Raw genomic sequence first — 23,007 nt, 5'->3', positions numbered from 1 at the left:
CAATTATGTTTTTAGAGAGAAGACCTCATTATGTAGCCTAAACTTAATTCACAGTGAATCGAACAATTATGTTTTTAGAGAGAAAACCTCATGATGTAGCCTAAACTCAATTCACAGTGACTAGAACAATTGTGTTTTTAGAGAGAAGACCTCAAGATGTAACCCTCCCTTCTATGCTAAAAAGAATGGTATTAGAAAGCAATGTTCATAAAAGTGAGCCATTCCATTGATTAGTTAGTAAATCAAACAATTATATATTAGAAACATCACCTCAAGGTGTGGCTCTCCTTTTTATGATAAATGAAGAGGATAGGAAGGAAAAGCCACTGCACACATAATAGGCAAGAGAATGAGCCATTCCATTCCCAAACTATCTGAGACTTCCATATCCTTCCTTAATGGAGGGAAAATGGGAATATGTGCCCTCAATTTGAGTAGAATATCCAAATCATTTCCTTGGAGAGATATTTAATGGTGATCATACCCCTCAATGATGAAGATTGTAGAGGACATTCACCACCTTTAATTGACTTAGTTGAAGTAATGGAAGGATAACGTTTAAGATATCGCATGGAGGAACTAAAACAAAATTCCAACAACATCGATTGGTAGATGCCAGTGTCGCTTGATAGGTGCCATAAGTGCACGTAGCATTATCTCCGTAGTGAGTGGAGATTGACTTATTTTTTTAGGATTGCCTTATATATCTAAGATGCTCTATGCTCAGATCTAGCTTGGCACCATGATGGGACATAAAGCGTAGATCTATATCCCAGGGCCAGGTGTCTAACTTATTTTGTGATGATGTTCTTTGAAGGCTTTTTCATTTACAAACAACAGAAGAAAGGTCCGGTATGAGGAGCGGAGGGCACACAGATGATGTAGCCCCAATGTGAGGTGCACAAAATTGGGAGGGAGGGAGGATCTGGTTTTTCATTCATCACTTTTTCCCTCCTTAAAAAGGGGTAAATCACTCTTCAAACTACAATTCCCTCTCTTTTACCCTTGTCATAAAATAAGGGAAATGACATAGAGATTATTCCAAAGGCTTGCCTTTGGCATCAAAATATCTTTTTGAAAAGGGTGTGATAGCATAGGGAGATTATCATGCAAAGAACCTTGTACAAGTAGCTAGTGCTTCTCACAGAGGAGATTCCATTGCCAACAATGAAGTTATGATAAATAAAGGGACCCACCAATATAAAGGATGTAACCTTTGATTATGATATCTTTTATAATGGAAAGTAAAAAATATTGGAATCGATTATTCGACAAAACAACCTATCATTTGTGTTAATCCAACAAAAAGGATATTGATGGGAATCAACCAGGGACCCCTTTCCTCTATTATGTTTCATCATGTCAATCTATCATTTGTATTAATCCAGCAAAAGGATATGATGGGAATCAACAAGAAAGCCACTTTCCTCTAGTATGTTTCATCTTTCGTTTTGGAAGAGTTTCAAAATAGGTTTACCTTTACCTTATGAACAGTTTCCTACACCACACATGCTCATGTATTTTTACAAAAGATCTTTAACTGTCAATATCCTTCCTATATTTATCATGCCTTGCATTAAGTTAGAATTATGATAAATTAATTTGATGTGCCAGAGTAAAAATAGGCATAAAAACTCTAATTTTATGAAAATGAAAATAAAATAAGAAATGGTAAAAGACTCCCACGAAAATACAAAGACCGAATCTAACTTAGCTAAGACATGACATAAGATAGAAATAATTGAGGGTCCTGTCGGTATCTTTTTCCACCGACGGTGTCTACTCAATCTTTCTTTTGTACAAAGATTTTTGTCACAACATGTGACCAACAGTGTCACATTGCTGACAAGAGATTCTTTACCAAGATCCTTTCGGACTTCTATCACTATCATAATCTAATTCAAAATCTGAATCAGATGGAATCTTTTCTTTTTCCCATGAATATGTCAATTTTGACAAGATGTCTTGTGGCTTTTCCCATGAAGATGTAAGTCACGATAGATATTCCTTCTCCCAAGTGGGTTCGTTTTGTACCTGAGCATCTTGATAAACGTCTACAAATACGGTCTCTTTTTCTTCTTCCACTTTTGCTTTTCCTTTGGGGTCATGGATGGCTATTGAAGATGCTTCTTTTTGTGGTGCATGTGAACTTTGTCCTGTGTCATAAGAAAATTTTATCGAATCTGCAGTTTTCCGTAGACTCTTAGATGGAAAGAGATAATCATCTTTATTCCATCTGTTTACATATGCAAATGGATCAATTTCAATTCCAAGGAAAGAATCTTTTTTACTTTTTCTAAAATCTGGCAAAGACTGCACTGCCAATTCAACCCCATCTAACAAATTCCACCTAAAAATTTGAAACATGCTAACCGACTGTTCGATAGCTGCCTGAACCCATAGTTTGCATTGATGACTGACGTGTCCTTGATCCTGCCATCCCACTTCAAATGTCATTGATGAACATACCCTGTTTGATAGTAGCAGATTTATAAGACATACAGAATCTTCTATCCAACTTCCTGAGGAGACACATATTGTTATTAATGCTTTTTGATTAATAATTAATCGTAACACTCCATGTTTTCCTTGCATTGGCTCCAGTGTTTTGATCATTGAGATTTTTTCTGGTAATTTTAATGAATGGAATTCTTGAAGCCACATAGAAATCTTTTTTATCTGCTCTGGGTTTTCTGCCAATGTGGATTCTAGAACACTATCCGTACCATACATTTGTGCAAACGGATTAGGTTCTATTGGATTACGGAATTCCATACTCTGATAATCCCAAGGTTCTGTAAAAGTTCTGAGATACTGGAGAGTTCTCATAATACACTGGGATGCTCTGAGTTGAACCTTCTTTTGACATCTGCCATTCTTTATCTCCCAATCAGCAAAAGGCTGAAACAATTCATACTGTGGGAAAGAATCTGTAGATACAAAGTTTTCATCAGGCTGTTGTAAAAAGGCGGCATCCAATTCTTCAAATAAATCAGGAATCCTTAAAGATGTTAAGAAATTTTGAACTCCTCTATTCATATTAATTTCTTCAAGGTCCAACATTTTTGCCGAGACATATACAGCCACTGAAAAATCTATTCCCCCGATTATTTGATAATAATTCAGAATTCTGAAAACTTGTATCATAGCATCTGTAAAGTGATTGTTCCAAGTGTTGTCAAGTAATTTGAAATAAACCTTCACCTTTAAATTTGGCAGAGGATAAACCTTTACCAATTCTTCATCAAGATTAAGAAAAATACCAACATTTTTGTGCTGCCAAGCCTGGCATCGTTGAATCCATTGATTTCTTCTTAATCGCAGACCAACCACCTTCTTTATTTCTTCAACAATATCAGATAAGAGAAATTCTAAAATTTTGAAACGTTGTACAAAAGTTTCAAAATTATCATCAGAAGCAGATTTACCTGAAATATCAAACATACTCTGTTTATGTACATGAACCTTATTCATTTCTCTTGTCAAAGCATCTGCCAAAAAGTTAGAATTTCCTGGGATCCATTCGACATCAAACTCATACATCTGAAACCACATTTGCCAAGCTAACAATCTTCCACGAGCTAACTGTTTTGAAATCTTTGCATTCAGGAAGTATTTAAAATTCATGGAATCAGTACGAATTAAAAATTTTGCAGGGGCCAAATAAATTTCAAATTTCTGAATTCCATTGAAAATAGCAAGGGTTTCTTTCTCTGCAGGGAAATAACCTTTTTGATGTTTCTGGAATTCTCCCGAGGCATATGCACAAAGAACTTCTTCAATCTCTTCTCCCTCTCCTTTTCTTTCAAGAAGTGTAGCTGCCCAAAAATTATCTGAAGCATCTGTTTGTAGAATTAAAAATCCATTACCTGGCGGTTTTAATGCTGGCAGATTTTGGCATTCTTTCTTAAGCAACTGAACCGCTTTAGTAGCTTCATCTGACCATCCACCATTAATGTGTTGACGAATTGGAGAAGTTTTTTCAGAGAGATTTGGGATATATTTATGTACATAATTTAAAATCCCTATAAATCTCTGAATCATGTGTTTATCTGTCAACTGATCAGGAAATTCAGACAATTTTGTTAAAACATGCGGCTGCATCTGAATTTTCCCATTACTAATATGAATTCCAAGAAAATCAACATTTTCTTGAAAGAGAATCATTTTCTTTTCCGACAAAACAAGACCATGTGCCTTGGCCTCTTCAAGAAATATCTGCAAGTGTTTTAAATGAGATTCTAAATCTGAGCTATGTACAAGAATATCATCAATATATACAACAATAAAATCATATTTACTGAAGATATGATCCATTCTCCTTTGAAAGAAGGCAGGAGCATTCTTCAATCCGAAAGGAACAACTTTCCACTGGAAGAAACCTGCAGGACATGTGAAAGCAGTTTTGTGGCGATCTTCTTCTGCAATCTGAATTTGATAATAGCCTGATTTCATATCAAATTTGCTAAAGATCTTACTTCCTTGAATTTTCTGCATAATGGTTTCCTGTCTAGGCATAGGATAATTAAAACTTTTTGTTATTGCATTCAATGGCTTGTAATTAATAACCATCCTATCCTTACCACGAACTATTTCTGAATGATTTCTGACAAGGAATGCAGAACAGGAGTAATGAGATTCACTTTTTTCAATCAACTGAAGATCTAGCAATTCTTGAATCTGCTTTCTCATTTCTTTTTCTTCAGCAGGGGTGCATGGTATTAATTTACCGGTTACCCCATTATCATGTAATGTCTTAATTTCTTGCTGTGGACTTTCTGTAGTCCAGAATGCTTGAGGATTGTTCGAACAACATTTTAATAAATCCTCATACAGACTAATTTGTTCGGGTGACCAATTGGGATCTCTATTTGCCTTCTGGGTAGGTTGTGATTTAGCCTCATATATCATTAATACCTCTTTCCAGTCATGAGACTCGTTTTTTACTTTCTTGGAACCTACCTTCTTTTGACTCTGCTCTCTTCTGGCTTCTGAGTTTGCCATTGTTAATCTTGGAACTGCTACTGCTTTCTTTTTGACATTGCAAATGATTTTGTCTTCACTTATTGTTACTGGCAGTACTGAATTAATAAATGGCATACCTAGAAATAGGCTTGCAGAAGCATCATAATGCTGAATAGCAGAGATTTTGATAGTAACCCCCCCAAGTTTCAAAGAGATGTTATCTACATAATGGGTAAGGTTAACAGATCCACCAATAGTTTCTGAAACAATAATATGCTGCAAAGGCTTCCATAATCCTTTGAAAAGAGACGGACGGGCAAGATTATTGGAACCACCAGTATCAATAAAAGCATCAAAACTAATCCATTCACCACGGACTTGAACTTCAACTGGAATGTACAACAGATTATTAGATTTGACCATCTTTTTAAGAAAAGCATTTTCTTCATCGAGAGCAGAACTATTTACAGGGAGTGATGATGATGAAGACGCAACTGTTTTTGGATATGGACAAAAAGAACTCACAGGTGGTTGTGGAGGCAAGGAATTTAAACTGGGGAAGGAGTTCTTTAAATCTGCAATAGTAACAGTTTCTATAGAAGAATTATCTGAGTATTCTTCTGTAAAGTCTTCTGTATCTGTTTCATCACTATAATGATGTTCTTCTTCTTCAAACTCACTGGGTTCACTTTCAAAACCAGAAAAACAAACATTCATCTTTTGGCTGACATCATTAAGAGATTCAGTGTCAGATAATGAAGCATCAGTCAAAATATATACATCAGATACTTCATCATTTGAATCGACTACTGACCAGTCATCTGCAAATTCATCAATCTCAAAACAGGCTTTCAATTTATTAGAGGAACTCTTGGGACATTTTCGAGCAAAATGTCCTTCTTGCTTACAGATGAAGCAAGCATTATCTCTTTTTGGTTGTTTCCTCTTTTTAACATATCTAAATTTTCTGAATGGTCTTTTAGGATTAACAACTCTCTTTGGTCTGTATTTACCATATTTCTTTGTTCTTCTTTTTCTGAACGGAGTCCAGGGTAATACAGAACGACAAACATTCAGATTTGGAGAAACATTATGAACCTGTTTTTGCCAGCACAAATACTTAACCTTTTCTTGGCATCTGAATAGGAGATCTATCCAATAGATTTGTTCAATCTTTTTGTTTTGAACTTCAATATCTTTCATAATCATGTCTCCTAAATTTCCAGGCAATTTTGATAAGAAAGCAACTTTCTGGGTAGGATCATTGTTTAAACTGGCTTTAAAAACTTTAGCCATATAGTCTGAGCCAAACTGATCTAGATCCTTTAAATCTTTTAACTCCATTCTAGTTAGATCAGTAATTAATTGCTTTCTTTCATCAGTAGGTTCTGGAACAAATTGAGTAAGTAACAAAACTTCTAAAGTAGCTAGACCCAATGCTGCAACATTCTGTCTTTCTTCATTTGAACCAGCCATCCACCAATCCCACACAATACCTGCCATACGTTTTTCTGCTAGCAAGAAGATTGAAAAATTATCCAATTTGGACACTACTTGCATTTGGTACAAAGCACCAATCCATATTCTAATTGATTCAGCTGGATTTTTAGATCTATCCAGATCTAGGACATATCCAGATGAATTAGTAGCAAATAAATCCTCTTCGACTCTTGGATATTTTGGTTCTTTATACATATTAGCTTTCTGCAGGGAGGGCATTATGAATGATGGAAATAAGGTAGCAGCGTTTTCAAAAGTAGCCAATTCACTTTTATTTTTATGAAATGTGGTTGAATTGGGTTTGTCTATTTTGAAACCAATTTGGCTACTGCTAGACTCAGCTACTTCTTCTTGGGAATCACTAGTTTCCCATTTCTGAGGAATTTCCATAGTTTTAGAAAACTTTGGAGGCTGTGACTCTTTTTTCTTTTTCTCTCTTCTTCTTCTTTCTTTTTCTTCTCTACGTTGCCGATCTGCTGTTTGCTCATCATGTAGAAGTTTAAGATTTGCAAGAATTAATTCACTTTGACATCCCAAATCATCTAAAACTTCTTCTGCGTGGGCACACCATGTAGTTAAATAATTGCCAATTTGATATGTCTGATCAAGATCATTTGTGTTTTGTGCATTATGTTCAATCAATGGAGCACAATCTGCACGAGTAGTTGGTTGTCGAGAAGATGAAGAAGTGGTGCAGAACTTTGTACGAGGAGGCCATTTGCCACCCTTGACAAATCTGCGATTGGCATATTGCCATTCTTCAACAGGAGGAAAATAACCTATGCGATGCATTTTATTTACAGTGGGTAAAAAAGGTTTAGACTCTGGTATGTACAATTCAGTAGATGATAACAAAGGCTCACTCTGACTGGCTTCTTGAATAGTAGACAAATCATGACTACTTGACGGAACATCAGTTGGAGCAATAGGAAACACATATCTTTTCTGCTTGGTAATTGGACGAGGTACTTTTGGCCTTGGAGGAATCAATTTTACTTGGCCATTATCAATAGCAACTCGTTTTACTTTTAATTCAGGCTTCTTCTCATCAGCTATGGATTTATATTGGAAATACCAATTTCCGGGTAACTCAGTGGGGTCATATAAAACACCTTCAACTTGGGCATTTGATAAGCCAACAGTTACACAATCTTTCAGTACAGGCTATTTAAGCTTTGGATGTGCAGTATTGGTAAGCTGGAATGAAGCTTGCCCTATCACAGACAGATATTCACTTTCTTCTGCCATAGTTAACCCTTGCACCCCAGTTAATAATTTCCAACAATCTTTTAGGTGTGCATCATTTAAGCTTATGGAATAGTCAGGATAGATTGTCCCATATTGACAACCTGTGGCAAGGTTTCCCATAATAGTTCCAATCCTAGCATGATCATAATTCTGATGACGGGTATCGAATAATTCAGCAATGCAAGGGGTGTTTATTCCATGACGGAACAATGGTGCAAGACCTATCCTTATACCTCCAAAATGAAGATAAAAGTATTTTCCTTCTTTAGCATACTGACGAAATTTTTTGATTTCATCATCAGAGAACAAGTTTAAAGCAAGGATTTGGGTAGAAGGTCCAGAGATTTTTATGGTTATTTCTACTTCTTTCAGAAAAGTCTTTCTCTTAAGTACAAAAGTCATGGGGAGTTTATAGATATCTGTAGCATGTAAAGCAGGAGGAGTCCACTTAGAAGGATCCTCAACTATCTCATGACTTTCATTTTCATTATTTTCAGACTCAACAAATCGAGATGAAACTTCAGTAATGACTTTTCGATCAATAGAAGAGAATGAGCGTAAGAGATTGGCCATATTTTATAATCTAAACCACAGATTGACTAAAGAAAGCGTTTATCTACTCAGCACAATGTATAACAGAGATGCCTTTCGAAGGCTGCCTGGCTTTCTCTAGGCTCTGTCTATAGATTATAGACTCAGGACTAGAACAGGGCTCTGATACCAATAAATAGATGATGGACTCAGTAACTTATGGTGACTCAGAGCCCTGTTCTAGTCCTGAGTCTGTAATCTATAGACAGAGCCTAGAGAAAGCCAGGCAGCCTTCGAAAGGCATCTCTGTTATACATTGTGCTGAGTAGATAAACGCTTTCTTTAGTCAATCTCTAGTTTAGATTATAAAATATGGCCAATCTCTTACGCTCATTCTCTTCTATTGATCGAAAAGTCATTACTGAAGTTTCATCTCGATCTGTTGAGTCTGAAAATAATGAAAATGAAAGTCATGAGATAGTTGAGGATCCTTCTAAGTGGACTCCTCCTGCTTTACATGCTACAGATATCTATAAACTCCCCATGACTTTTGTACATAAGAGAAATACTTTTCTGAAAGAAGTAGAAATAACCATAAAAATCTCTGGACCTTCTACCCAAATCCTTGCTTTAAACTTGTTCTCTGATGATGAAATCAAAAAATTTCGTCAGTATGCTAAAGAAGGAAAATACTTTTATCTTCATTTTGGAGGTATAAGGATAGGTCTTGCACCATTGTTCCGTCATGGAATAAACACCCCTTGCATTGCTGAATTATTCGATACCCGTCATCAGAATTATGATCATGCTAGGATTGGAACTATTATGGGAAACCTTGCCACAGGTTGTCAATATGGGACAATCTATCCTGACTATTCCATCAGCTTAAATGATGCACACTTAAAAGATTGTTGGAAATTATTAACTGGGGTTCAAGGGTTAACTATGGCAGAAGAAAGTGAATATCTGTCTGTGATAGGGCAAGCTTCATTCCAGCTTACCAATACTACACATCCAAAGCTTAAACAACCTGTACTGAAAGATTGTGTAACTGTTGGCTTATCAAATGCCCAAGTTATAGGTGTTTTATATGACCCCACTGAGTTACCCGGAAATTGGTATTTCCAATATAAATCCATAGCTGATGAGAAGAAACCTGAATTAAAAGTAAAACGAGTTGCTATTGATAATGGCCAAGTAAAACTGATTCCTCCAAGGCCAAAAGTACCTCGTCCAATTACCAAGCAGAAAAGATATGTGTTTCCTATTGCTCCAAATGATGTTCCGTCAAGTAGTCATGATCTGTCTACTATTCAAGAAGTCAGTCAGAGTGAGCCTTTGTTATCATCTACTGAATTGTACATACCAGAGTCCAAACCTTTTTTACCCACTGTAAATAAAATGCATCGCATAGGTTATTTTCCTCCTGTTGAAGAATGGCAATATGCCAATCGCAGATTTGTCAAGGGTGGCAAATGGCCTCCTCGTACAAAGTTCTGCACCACTTCTTCATCTTCTCGACAACCAACTACTCGTGCAGATTGTGCTCCATTGATTGAACATAATGCACAAAACACAAATGATCTTGATCAGACATATCAGATCGGCAATTATTTAACTACATGGTGTGCCCATGCAGAAGAAGTTTTAGATGATTTGGGATGTCAAAGTGAATTAATTCTTGCAAATCTTAAACTTCTACATGATGAGCAAACAGCTGATCGGCAACGCAGAGAAGAAAAAGAAAGAAGAAGAAGAGAGAAAAAGAAAAAAGAGTCACAGCCTCCAAAGTTTTCTAAAACTATGGAAATTCCTCAGAAATGGGAAACTAGTGATTCCCAAGAAGAAGTAGCTGAGTCTAGCAGTAGCCAAATTGGTTTCAAAATAGACAAACCCAATTCAACTACATTTCATAAAAATAAAAGTGAATTGGCTACTTTTGAAAATGCTGCTACCTTATTTCCATCATTCATAATGCCCTCCCTGCAGAAAGCTAATATGTATAAAGAACCAAAATATCCAAGAGTCGAAGAGGATTTATTTGCTACTAATTCATCTGGATATGTTCTAGATTTGGATAGATCTAAAAATCCAGCTGAATCAATTAGAATATGGATTGGTGCTTTGTACCAAATGCAAGTAGTGTCCAAATTGGATAATTTTTCAATCTTCTTGCTAGCAGAAAAACGTATGGCAGGTATTGTGTGGGATTGGTGGATGGCTGGTTCAAATGAAGAAAGACAGAATGTTGCAGCACTGGGTCTAGCTACTTTAGAAGTCTTGTTACTTACTCAATTTGTTCCAGAACCTACTGATGAAAGAAAGCAATTAATTACTGATCTAACTAGAATGGAGTTAAAAGATTTAAAGGATCTAGATCAGTTTGGCTCAGACTATATGGCTAAAGTTTTCAAAGCCAGTTTAAACAATGATCCTACCCAGAAAGTTGCTTTCTTATCAAAATTGCCTGGAAATTTAGGAGACATGATTATGAAAGATATTGAAGTTCAAAACAAAAAGATTGAACAAATCTATTGGATAGATCTCCTATTCAGATGCCAAGAAAAGGTCAAGTATTTGTGCTGGCAAAAACAGGTTCATAATGTTTCTCCAAATCTGAATGTTTGTCGTTCTGTATTACCCTGGACTCCGTTCAGAAAAAGAAGAACAAAGAAATATGGTAAATACAGACCAAAGAGAGTTGTTAATCCTAAAAGACCATTCAGAAAATTTAGATATGTTAAAAAGAGGAAACAACCAAAAAGAGATAATGCTTGCTTCATCTGTAAGCAAGAAGGACATTTTGCTCGAAAATGTCCCAAGAGTTCCTCTAATAAATTGAAAGCCTGTTTTGAGATTGATGAATTTGCAGATGACTGGTCAGTAGTCGATTCAAATGATGAAGTATCTGATGTATATATTTTGACTGATGCTTCATTATCTGACACTGAATCTCTTAATGATGTCAGCCAAAAGATGAATGTTTGTTTTTCTGGTTTTGAAAGTGAACCAAGTGAATTTGAAGAAGAAGAACATCATTATAGTGATGAAACAGATACAGAAGACTTTACAGAAGAATACTCAGATAATTCTTCTATAGAAACTGTTACTATTGCAGATTTAAAGAACTCCTTCCCCAGTTTAAATTCCTTGCCTCCACAGCCACCTGTGAGTTCTTTCTGTCCATATCCAAAAACAGTTGCGTCTTCATCATCATCACTCCCTGTAAATAATTCTGCTCTAGATGAAGAAAATGCTTTTCTTAAAAAGATGGTTAAATCCAATAATCTGTTGTACATTCCAGTTGAAGTTCAAGTCCGTGGTGAATGGATTAGTGTTGATGCTTTTATTGATACTGGTGGTTCCAATAATCTTGCCCGTCCGTCTCTTTTCAAAGGATTATGGAAGCCTTTGCAGCATATTATTGTTTCAGAAACTATTGGTGGATCTGTTAACCTTACCCATTATGTAGATAACATCTCTTTGAAACTTGGGGGGGTTACTATCAAAATCTCTGCTATTCAGCATTATGATGCTTCTGCAAGCCTATTTCTAGGTATGCCATTTATTAATTCAGTATTGCCAGTAACAATAAGTGAAGACAAAATCATTTGCAATGTCAAAAAGAAAGCAGTAGCAGTTCCAAGATTAACAATGGCAAACTCAGAAGCCAGAAGAGAGCAGAGTCAAAAGAAGGTAGGTTCCAAGAAAGTAAAAAACGAGTCTCATGACTGGAAAGAGGTATTAATGATATATGAGGCTAAATCACAACCTACCCAAAAGGCAAATAGAGATCCCAATTGGTCACCCGAACAAATTAGTCTGTATGAGGATTTATTAAAATGTTGTTCGAACAATCCTCAAGCATTCTGGACTACAGAAAGTCCACAGCAGGAAATTAAGACATTACATGATAATGGGGTAACTGGTAAATTAATACCATGCACCCCTGCTGAAGAAAAAGAAATGAGAAAGCAGATTCAAGAATTGCTAGATCTTCAGTTAATTGAAAAAAGTGAATCTCATTACTCCTGTTCTGCATTCTTTGTCAGAAATCATTCAGAAATAGTTCGTGGTAAGGATAGGATGGTTATTAATTACAAGCCATTGAATGCAATAACAAAAAGTTTTAATTATCCTATGCCTAGACAGGAAACCATTATGCAGAAAATTCAAGGAAGTAAGATCTTTAGCAAATTTGATATGAAATCAGGCTATTATCAAATTCAGATTGCAGAAGAAGATCGCCACAAGACTGCTTTCACATGTCCTGCAGGTTTCTTTCAGTGGAAGGTTGTTCCATTCGGATTGAAGAATGCTCCTGCCTTCTTTCAAAGGAGAATGGATCATATCTTCAGTAAATATGATTTTATTGTTGTATATATTGATGATATTCTTGTACATAGCTCAGATTTAGAATCTCATTTAAAACACTTGCAGATATTTCTTGAAGAGGCCAAGGCACATGGTCTTGTTTTGTCGGAAAAGAAAATGATTCTCTTTCAAGAAAATATTGATTTTCTTGGAATTCATATAAGCAATGGGAAAATTCAGATGCAGCCGCATGTTTTAACAAAATTGTCTGAATTCCCTGATCAGTTGACAAATAAACACATGATTCAGAGATTTATAGGGATTTTAAATTATGTACATAAATATATCCCAAATCTCTCTGAAAAAACTTCTCCAATTCGTCAACACATTAATGGTGGATGGTCAGATGAAGCTATTAAAGCGGTTCAGTTGCTTAAGACAGAATGTCAAAATCTGCCAGCATTAAAACCGCCAGGTAATGGATTTTTAATTCTACAGACAGATGCTTCAGATAATTTTTGGGCAGCTACACTACTTGAAAGAAAAGGAGAGGGAGAAGAGATTGAAGAAATTCTTTGTGCTTATGCCTCAGGAGAATTCCAGAAACATCAAAAAGGTTATTTCCCTGCAGAGAAAGAAACCCTTGCTATTTTCAATGGGATTCAGAAATTTGAAATTTATTTGGCCCCTGCAAAATTTTTAATTCGTACTGGTTCCATGAATTTTAAATACTTCCTGAATGCAAAGATTTCAAAACAGTTAGCTCGTGGAAGATTGTTAGCATGGCAAATGTGGTTTCAGATGTATGAGTTTGATGTCGAATGGATCCCAGGAAATTCTAACTTTTTGGCAAATGCTTTGACAAGAGAAATGAATAAGGTTCATGTACATAAACAGAGTATGTTTGGTATATCAGGTAAATCTGCTTCTGATGATAATTTTGAAACTTTTGTACAACGTTTCAAAATTTTAGAATTTCTCTTATCTGATATTGCTGAAGAAATAAAGAAGGTGGTTGGTCTGAGATTAAGAAGAAATCAATGGATTCAACGATGCCAGGCTTGGCAGCACAAAAATGTTGGTATTTTTCTTAATCTTGATGAAGAATTGGTAAAGGTTTATCCTCTGCCAAATTTAAAGGTGAAGGTTTATTTCAAATTACTTGATAACACTTGGAACAATCACTTTACAGATGCTATGATACAAGTTTTCAGAATTCTGAATTACTATCAAATAATCGGAGGAATAGATTTTTCAATGGTTGTATATGTCTCGGCAAAAATGTTGGACCTTGAAGAAATTAATATGAATAGAGGAGTTCAAAATTTCTTAACATCTTTAAGGATTCCTGATTTATTTGAAGAATTGGATGCCGCCTTTCTACAACAGCCTGATGAAAACTTTGTATCTACAGATTCTTTCCCACAGTATGAATTGTTTCAGCCTTTTGCTGATTGGGAGATAAAGAATGGAAAATGTCAAAAGAAGGTTCAACTCAGAGCATCCCAGTGCATTATGAGAACTCTCCAGTATCTTCGAACTTTTACAGAACCTTGGGATTATCAGAGTATGGAATTCCGTAATCCAATAGAACCTAATCTGTTTGCACAAATGTATGGTACGGATAGTGTTTTAGAATCCACATTGGCAGAAAACCCAGAGCAGATAAAAAAGATTTCTATGTGGCTTCAAGAATTCCATTCATTAAAATTACCAGAAAAAATCTCAATGATCAAAACACTGGAACCAATGCAAGGAAAACATGGAGTGTTACGATTAATTATTAATCAAAAAGCATTAATAACAATATGTGTCTCCTCAGGAAGTTGGACAGAAGATTCTGTATGCCTTATAAATCTGCTACTATCAAACAGGGTATGTTCATCAATGACATTTGAAGTGGGATGGCAGGATCAAGGACACGTCAGTCATCAATGCAAACTATGGGTTCAGGCAGCTATCGAACAGTCGGTTAGCATGTTTCAAATTTTTAGGTGGGATTTGTTAGATGGGGTTGAATTGGCAGTGCAGTCTTTGCCAGATTTTAGAAAAAGTAAAAAAGATTCTTTCCTTGGAATTGAAATTGATCCATTTGCATATGTGAACAGATGGAATAAAGATGATTATCTCTTTCCATCAAAGAGTCTACGGAAAACTGCAGATTCGATAAAATTTTCTTATGACACAGGACAAAGTTCACATGCACCACAAAAAGAAGCATCTTCAATAGCAATCCATGACCCCAAAGGAAAAGCAAAAGTGGAAGAAGAAAAAGAGACCGTATTTGTTGACGTTTATCAAGATGCTCAGGTACAAAACGACCCCACTTGGGAGAAGGAATATCTATCGTGGCTTACATCTTCATGGGAAAAGCCACAAGACATCTTGTCAAAATTGACATATTCATGGGAAAGAGAAAAGACTCCATCTGATTCAGATTTTGAATTAGATTATGATAGTGATAGGAGTCCGAAAGGATCTTGGTAAAGAATCTCTTGTCAGCAATGTGACACTGTTGGTCACATGTTGTGACAAAAATCTTTGTACAAAAGAAAGATTGAGTAGACACCGTCGGTGGAAAAAGATACCGACAGGACCCTCAATTATTTCTATCTTATGTCATGTCTTAGCTAAGTTAGATTCGGTTTTAGTCTATTTAAGCATGAGCTCTTGAAGAGTTCAGGCATCGTGTGTTGAAGAGGTGAGTGTGTGTTTGTATTCTGAGCTCTCAAAGATCGGAGGCTAGTCAAGCTCTCTACTTGAGGCTATCAATGGTGTGTAATCTTATTTTGAATTAATATTGAAGCCTACTGGGCCGCCAGTCTGAGGACTGTTTGTTTCCAAGATCATCTGAGTTGTTGAGATTGTAAGGCGTGTTGGAGAAGCGAAAGGGAGTCGCGCAGTCTACGCATATCTCTGGTTGATGTGAGGAAAATCTGCCTTAAGCGTCCACTTCAAAGGTTCAAGTAAGTTACTGAGTCCATCATCTAGGTCAGAATTAGCATAAATCCATCACGCATATGGAAAAACAAATGTCACAGTTAGCATAAATCCATGAAACATCAAGTCCAGATCAAACCCCCTATGTGCAAAACAAATGAAATCCATCACGCATAATGGAAAAGCAAATGTTATAGTTAGCATAGATCCATCAAACATCAAGTCCAGATCAATTCCGCCATGTGCAAAACAGCATTGTAACATGCACCTCTCACATCTATGTTAATATCATGTTAATATCAAGTCCAGGTAAAAGAGATCAAATACCCTATGACCAAAGCAACATGCATTGTAAAGTGTACCTCTCACATCTATGTTAATATCAAGTCCATGTAAAAGAGATCAAGAGATCAAATCCCCTATGAGCAAAGCAGCATGAATAGTAAAATGCACCTCTCACATCTATGTTAATATCAGGTCTAGGTAAAAGAGATCAAATCCCCTATGAGCAAAGCAGCATGCATTGTAAAATGCACCTCCCACATCTATGTTAACATCAAGTTCAGATAAAAGAGATGAATCCCTCAAAGTGAAAAATTAGACTATAAAATGCATCCACCTTTCCAAGAAAAATAGAGACCCCGCTCAGGATAGTTACAGTTGATTCACGCTCCCTAATTCTCAGTTTGTTATCAATAGCCTGCAAATTAAATATCGTTACAGTAGCAGAAAGAGTTATTTATTAATAATGTCATATGTATACATTAAAAGCAGAAGACCTATGAAGATTTAATGAGTCACAGAAACTATTTCCAAAAACATGATCAGTGCCTACCAGGCTATCAATGCGAATTTATTGAGAACAGAACACATATCAACTTACAGATTTTGTACAAATAACAATAATTTCAATCAATTAAACCATTACCGCTACAATGCTAATTTATTGAGAACAGAGCATAAATCAAGTTACAAATTTGGTACAAATAACTATAATTGCAATAAATTAAGCCATTACCTGTACGGTGCTCGCCATCGAACTCCATAAGCGCCCACCTTAACTATAACAGCCACACAAATTTACCCTTGCCACTTCCGTGAACTGTTCTGCAAAAGACACTATTACTAATCGACAATGGCAGCAACCCAGCATCACAATCAGAAGAAAAATCTCAGGAAATTCTGAACTAGAGCTTGCACACACCAGATATGGCATAAATGATTACACCCATGAGGAATTTGTCGAAAACAAATAGGGAAAACCCTAATGTGGGTTTTCTGGTTTGGCCAATTCCATCCTATGTCCCTTCTTTTGCTGCAGAGGCCATAGCCATAAAACCAAAGTTTAATAAAATATAGTACAAACACGCAGAGTAAACACTATATTCAATCTTCAAAGCAACCACGGTCAGCCCTAAATACAATGTCCACTGTGTAAGCCCTAAGCACAATACACATAGGTTATGGATGTTGGACTCAGGAAGTTGCTTGCTTTCAGCGGAAAGCCATAGCCACCCTCCTACGAGAGGTGTAAAAAGAAGCATTCTTTCATCCTTGTCCTCACCATACCTAACGAAATATTACAGGAGTTGTCTCCAGTGTGATTTTTTGGATTTTTCGATGCTGGAATCCCGTGGAAAAAATTGAGGTTAAATTTTGATTTGTGTTATTTAAAATGGTTTTTTAACTGCATATTTCGATTCAACACCCTGAAAAACTCTTAGGACGCTTTGATTGTGCAGGGATTACTCATAAAACTTATGATTTCAATAAATTGTTGCCGGATTTTAGAAACATTTGACCAGAAAAACCACAGAAAAAACTTCCAAAAAATCGCACTAAAAACAACTCCATATTTTACCCACAAAACAATACAATTTGATTACTGATATTGGACTCAGAAAGTTGCTTGCGTTCAGCGGACAGCTATAGCCGCCCTCCTACAAGAGGTGTCAGAAGAAGCATTCTTTCATCCTTGCCCTGACCACACAGAACGAAAAATGACAGCAAACCAACAATCCTTTCCTACCCTAAACCAAACAAAAATGCGTAACATCACTTAAAGCAAACAAACAGTCCCTCGGTGGTCTCAACCAAGTCATCAAAGGCCCCTCCCTTACTGATATTGAATTGTTTATCCACGCTTGTTCAGAGAATATTTCTGCCTTTTTAAAGCTAGCCAACCATAAAGTGAAAGAAAAAGTAAAAACGAGTTAGCCCAAACCATTTAAAAGCCAAATGGTTTGCCAATAAATCACAGGTACAAAAATGTGTAACATCACTTAAAGCAAATAAACAGTCCCTCGGTGGTCTCAACCAAGTCATCAAACGCCCCTCCCTTACTAATATTGAATTGTTTATCCACGCTTGTTCAGAGAATATTTCTGCTTTTTTAAAGCTAGCCAACCATAAAGTGAAAGAAAAAGTAAAAGTGAATTAACAAACACATGCGCAAACCTTCAAAAGCAAAATGGTTAGCCGAATAAATAAATAACAGGTAGTTAACACTAGTGAAAAGGTGGGGTATATGGGTGATGTTTTTATAGATTTGAATACGGGTGAGACTACGTGTAAATCAATTCTAAATATTAAAACTCTAAACACTGGAGTTGGTGATGAGACTTATTTTCATATTGTTTGTATCTTCTTATACTAAGAGTATATGGGTAAAACAAAACAAGGTCCCAATGAAACAATATGCTTTTGTACTTCCCAATATTGAAATTGAAAATTTTCTATATATAAACCCTACAATATTTTTAATATTGGTTTTTACGTGGTACTCTCTATCATGATTGAGTACTCTCTATCATCACTGATTTGGAATCTTTAGGGTTGCAAGAAAGTGAAGAAAATGAATAGAAATCAAGGTTAAGGAGCAAAAAGAAAATAATATTTTCCAATGAAATAATATGATGTTTTTTTAATTTGTGTGTGTGTGTTTTTTTATGATTTACGTAATACTTTATAATATGGCACTAATTGAACCAGTTGAAATGTTTTTCTTGATATTAAATCAAATTTGTATATTACGTTGAATTATTTTTATTTAATTAAAAAAATAGATCTTTGTACTCTTTTCTAAAACATTAAAATAGAGTAAAGTCAATTAATAGGCATAATATTTTTTATGGTGGTGTTGGCTCTATAGTCTGTATAGTCATCCTCAGAGGGTATGTAATTGGCATTGTGGCTCTCCATTGTGTTGGGTGTCTTTGCTCTTGGTGGGTTTATTTTGGTCTACTTTTGTAGTTAGTTGGTGGTTTCAGTCCTCTTCTTGCATGTGTTCAAAATTTCATAGTCGCTTGGGTTTGGGTCCAGTTGAGTGGTTTTTCGGGGATGATATTGTTTTTCAATCAGGGTTCCAGTGTCTTCCTCCCTGTCCTTATGTCTCATTTCTTGGGTGTTGCTCTTTGTTATAGACATTTTTGGGCACTGCAACCCCAAGCATAAAATGTCCATAAACCAAGGGCTCCTAAGTCCCTAAAAGTGTTGTTCTAACCCCTAAAGGAACAAGGTCAACTGATTACAACTTATCCCAGAAGTTCTCCATGAAAAACTGCTCAGAACTGGTCAAAACAGGATCATTTCAACTGCTCCATAGGCAAAGTGCGTTGCATCTCACCTAAGTACACTCTGTGGGTGCGTTGCATTTCAAAAAGCCCTTCTATGGGGTGCGATGGGCGAGAAATGACAAATGGCAGTGTCAATCCGCGAGGTGGAGAGGCATGGAATCTTCCAGAAACTTCTCCTGTGACACTTGCCTCTCTGAATTCGACCAAGGATGAGTAAGAGATCATCAATCTCCAAGTGGAAGCAAGAACTATCAGAGGGAAGACACTAATCAAATCACAAGCTGACTCATCTCCCTTACAGATATCTATATATGGATCCCTCATCCCAGAGATCCAGAGGCTGGAATTTTGCATCTTGTAAGGAATTGTTGTTGGTTTCTTGAGACAACATCATAGTGTTGGGTGATTTAAGCTTTGTATGAGGTGAAGAAGGGCTTACTTGCTCAGAGGATGATGTTGGGTCAGAACAACTGGTTGTAACTCCCTTGGCTCTTTCTTGATTATCAATAAAAGCTATTCAAGTTTTCCTCCATACTCTTGTGTCATTTATGTTTTATGCATTTGTATGGTCAATTTACATCTGATCCTAGATTGTTTATGATTATAGATCCATGTTCTTGTATAGTGTTATGCTACTTTGATCCTATAGGTATTCTGTGAAGCTGGGCGTACAAGGAAGCAAGTAGCGAAGGACTATCAGGAGAGAGAGGAATCGAACTAGGAGATAAGCACAAGACAGAGGTTGGTCTCCTTTGTTCTTCTCTCATCTATATTTCATAAAGGAAAAACGAAAGTAGCTTTACTTTGTTTGTTTCTAAGGTAGCTACCACACCTTAGTGGGATAAGCAGTTATGTGTAGACACTTTTCCCTGTAACAAAATGGCGACTCCACTGGGGAGCGACTAGGTTGTTTGTTTATCTTCCTTGTTGTTTATTTTATAAACTTACAGACAGAGCCTGAAGTCGAGCCAGGTAGCTTTCGAACTGCATTTGCTATGCAAATGCAAAGTAGATAAATGCCGCTTCAGTCAATCTCTGGGATTTGTTTATGAATTAAACAACTGATTTACAAACTCTCTAATTGCCCTCGTGGTAGCTCTTGGAACCTCCTTAGATCTACCCCTGATTGTTGATTTACTGATTACCATTTGCTCGGCCAAAACCCCTGAACTGAACTGCAAACTGTGACCCGGAACCCAAGCAAAGTCTCGTCTCTAGCCCAGCGTAGGCTCTGTTCTGTGAATCTGAAATTCAGCGCACTTCCCGAGTGTAGTAGGTGCACTGCATTTCAAGTTCACTGTGTTACAGGTGCGTTGATCAGACTAGGCATTGTTCCTCAGTTTTGGTTTTTGTGTTCATTCTTTTCAGTTCTATTCATGAGTTTTGCTGTTTGTAATCAGTATATCTCTGTTTGAAACCCCTTTCCTTGCTGATATTCCACCTCCATTGTGCAAAAGAACTGTAAATGTTTTTGTGTATTTGTTGAGTCATTTTCAATTCTCCTTTGCAAAAAGTAACTTAATTGTACTGTCGTTTCTTGATTTGAAAGTGTCGCAAGTGTCGTTTTCAGTCATAGGAGAGAGTTTGGTTGCTCTTGATAGTCGATTACCCTATTACTATTGTATTTGGTCTGAATTTGTAGTTTTTCTAGTGTCGAAAGCAAGTATTCATTTCTGAATCGTAAAGTGTTGTGATTGTCTTCATTTTTTATTTTGAAAAGAAACTTGTTAGTAACTGTCGCTTGAAAAGTAATTCAGATTTGTGCATTAGCTTTCTTTTTATCATTCACATACTAAGAAAGCCGAAAACAAATACATGCATGTGCATTTTCATTTAGACTGTTTGATTGGTTTGATTTAGGACAATGCATTTAGTGTGTGCTCTTTGCTCTTTGTGAAAGAATACTGTCTCTCTTTCCTTAGTAGCTAGGATTTTCATTGCACAAAGAAGATAAAAGACCATTTATCATCTTAGATTGCATTTTAGGAATTGTACATCTACATTTCGCGGTGAACCTGAAAGGCAAATTTCTTAAGCAAGATCAACTATAAAATAAATTTAATGAATCTAACAACGCTTTGGAACATAACGCACAACATCTAGAAGTCTAGGCTAGAGACGTATTCCGGCGTCGTAAAGCCTGGTAACTGTTGTTCTCACTGATGGTTGGGTGATTCCTCCACTTCGAGACGATAAGTGCCAGTACGGACTTGTGCTCCCACGTACCGTCGAGTATATTTTGGGAGACCACAATAGGCTTAATCCTTTATCCATAGGAAGTCGTGTCTGCTGCCCTATCGATCGCAATGCACTGAACACAGCATTCGGGAAGATTGACTATCGTACCGTAAAAAGTATTTTGCAGTTTTGCGATTAGTTTGGTAATCCCTCTGCCTAGATTTCTAGAGCAGTCCCTAGGCTCTAGTGCCTCCTTCCTTCTCCTATTGTGTCATATTTGTAAATCCTTCAATCCTATCCCAAGTTGTTCTTAAGGGGGGATGTTAGGATATTCCGACACATAGGAAATAGTTAAGTACAACTTGGTCTAGTATAGAGTTAGGTATAGAGTTAGGTAAAGTGTGTTTCTTTACCTTGTACATTATGTAACTTACAATCCGACGATCACGATATGTAGTGATCCGACGGTTCATTCTCTCCTCGGTATTACCGACACTTGATCCGTGGCTTAACACCCGATTGGTCCATGATTTCTATTTAAAGCGCATGGAGGGTCATTTGTAGAGTAATTCGTCTATGAGAGAAGCTTATATAAATTTTCATTCTTTTATTAATAAATTTCCTGAAGTGGCCGCGTTGGCTCAGGCCGTGGACTGTTTCCCTCTTTGAGGGTTTTAACCACGTCAAAAACACTGGTGTATTGATCTGCGATGTGGTTGTGAGCAGTGTCCTTTGGTGTTCTGTCTGAGGAACTTACCCTGTAAATTCCTACATGGTATCAGAGCTATTTGAGGGCCACGTCCATTGGTGATCCAAATATGAAGCCGGTAGAACTGCATCCGACTGCCGTTTCCTAGATCTACTGTTTCTGACTGCTTTCGGGCCGAGATGACTGCTCTGTTGTGTTGGGAGCATCTGTTCCAGTGAGGAACCCCTTTCGTTTCACGCGAAAAGGTTTCCGGTAGCCCTAGCTGCGTCATTTTCAAGATCTAGAGGTATACAATGTTTATTTGCAGTTTACAGTTATTTTCTCTCTGTTTATTTCGGTTTCGGTTTATTTAGCCTTTTTTATTACCGGATCTATACCTTTCATTTCTGTGTATGCTCTTTGCCCTGCGACTCTGTGCGATCTGGGCAAATCAGAAACAGAAAGGAAGGATTTTTCTCATGCGTATGCTCTTTTCCGCTGCGCCTTAGTGTGATCTCGGAAAATCAGAAACATTGAGGAAAATATTTAGTTTCTGGCTAAAGCTAACTTTGAGCCGCAAGGTTCATTTTGGAAAATATTTAGTTTTTCAGCTAAAGCTAACTTCGAGCCATAAGGTTCATTTTTTTTTTGTATGTCCGTGTTGGGTTTTGTGTTTTTTGTTTTGTAGGGAAAAAGAGCCTTCTCAAAGCAAGCACGCAACCCAAAGCATCAACCCCCCCTCTCTCTCTCTCTCTCTCTCAAACTTTTTGTATAGCTCACTTGGTGCAAAGCTAATTTATGAGAGTAGAGGTCTTGGGTTCAAGTCTCCATTTTTTGGGGGCGGATTTTTTCATTTCCGCACATTCCCGCACTTTGCCGGCGACTTCATCAATTTTTTTTCAAAAAGCCATAACTTCTTCATCCGGAAGCCGTTTTCAGAGCTGTTTTTTTTAAACCAGCCTAATTTTTCGAGATCTATCCATTGGAACACTTAGTTTTATCATCTTTAGCTTTAGTTTCCGTTGAAATGGAAAGTCAATATCAAGTTACCCTTGACAGCACCAACTA

The 23,007-nt window shown here is 36.7% G+C and overlaps 1 long non-coding RNA gene and 1 other non-coding gene across 3 annotated transcripts; both read right to left on the bottom strand.

Moving 5' to 3' along the window:
• Positions 1–15,186: 15,186 nt before the first annotated feature.
• LOC149207691 (uncharacterized) lies at positions 15,187–17,275 on the bottom strand. Of its 2 annotated transcripts, XR_016252039.1 has the most exons (4): positions 17,068–17,275; positions 16,703–16,813; positions 16,517–16,600; positions 15,187–16,198 (listed from the first exon to the last, which is right to left on the bottom strand). It is a non-coding gene; the product is annotated as an uncharacterized LOC149207691 (long non-coding RNA). The 2 variants fall into 2 exon arrangements; XR_016252038.1 differs by lacking the exon at positions 17,068–17,275 and having other exon boundaries at positions 16,703–17,043.
• A 117-nt stretch (positions 17,276–17,392) lies between these two features.
• LOC149207690 (small nucleolar RNA snoR1) lies at positions 17,393–17,478 on the bottom strand. The gene has a single exon (XR_016253172.1). It is a non-coding gene; the product is annotated as a small nucleolar RNA snoR1 (small nucleolar RNA).
• Positions 17,479–23,007: the final 5,529 nt, after the last annotated feature.

This window comes from Pinus tabuliformis, chromosome 1_2, assembly GCF_031772625.1.
Source record: "Pinus tabuliformis cultivar Carrire ecotype Pingquan chromosome 1_2, CPIR1, whole genome shotgun sequence".
Classification (NCBI taxonomy): Eukaryota; Viridiplantae; Streptophyta; class Pinopsida; order Pinales; family Pinaceae; genus Pinus; species Pinus tabuliformis.
The sequence above is the reverse complement of the archived record's forward strand: the minus strand, read 5'-3'. Positions and strand labels throughout refer to the sequence as shown.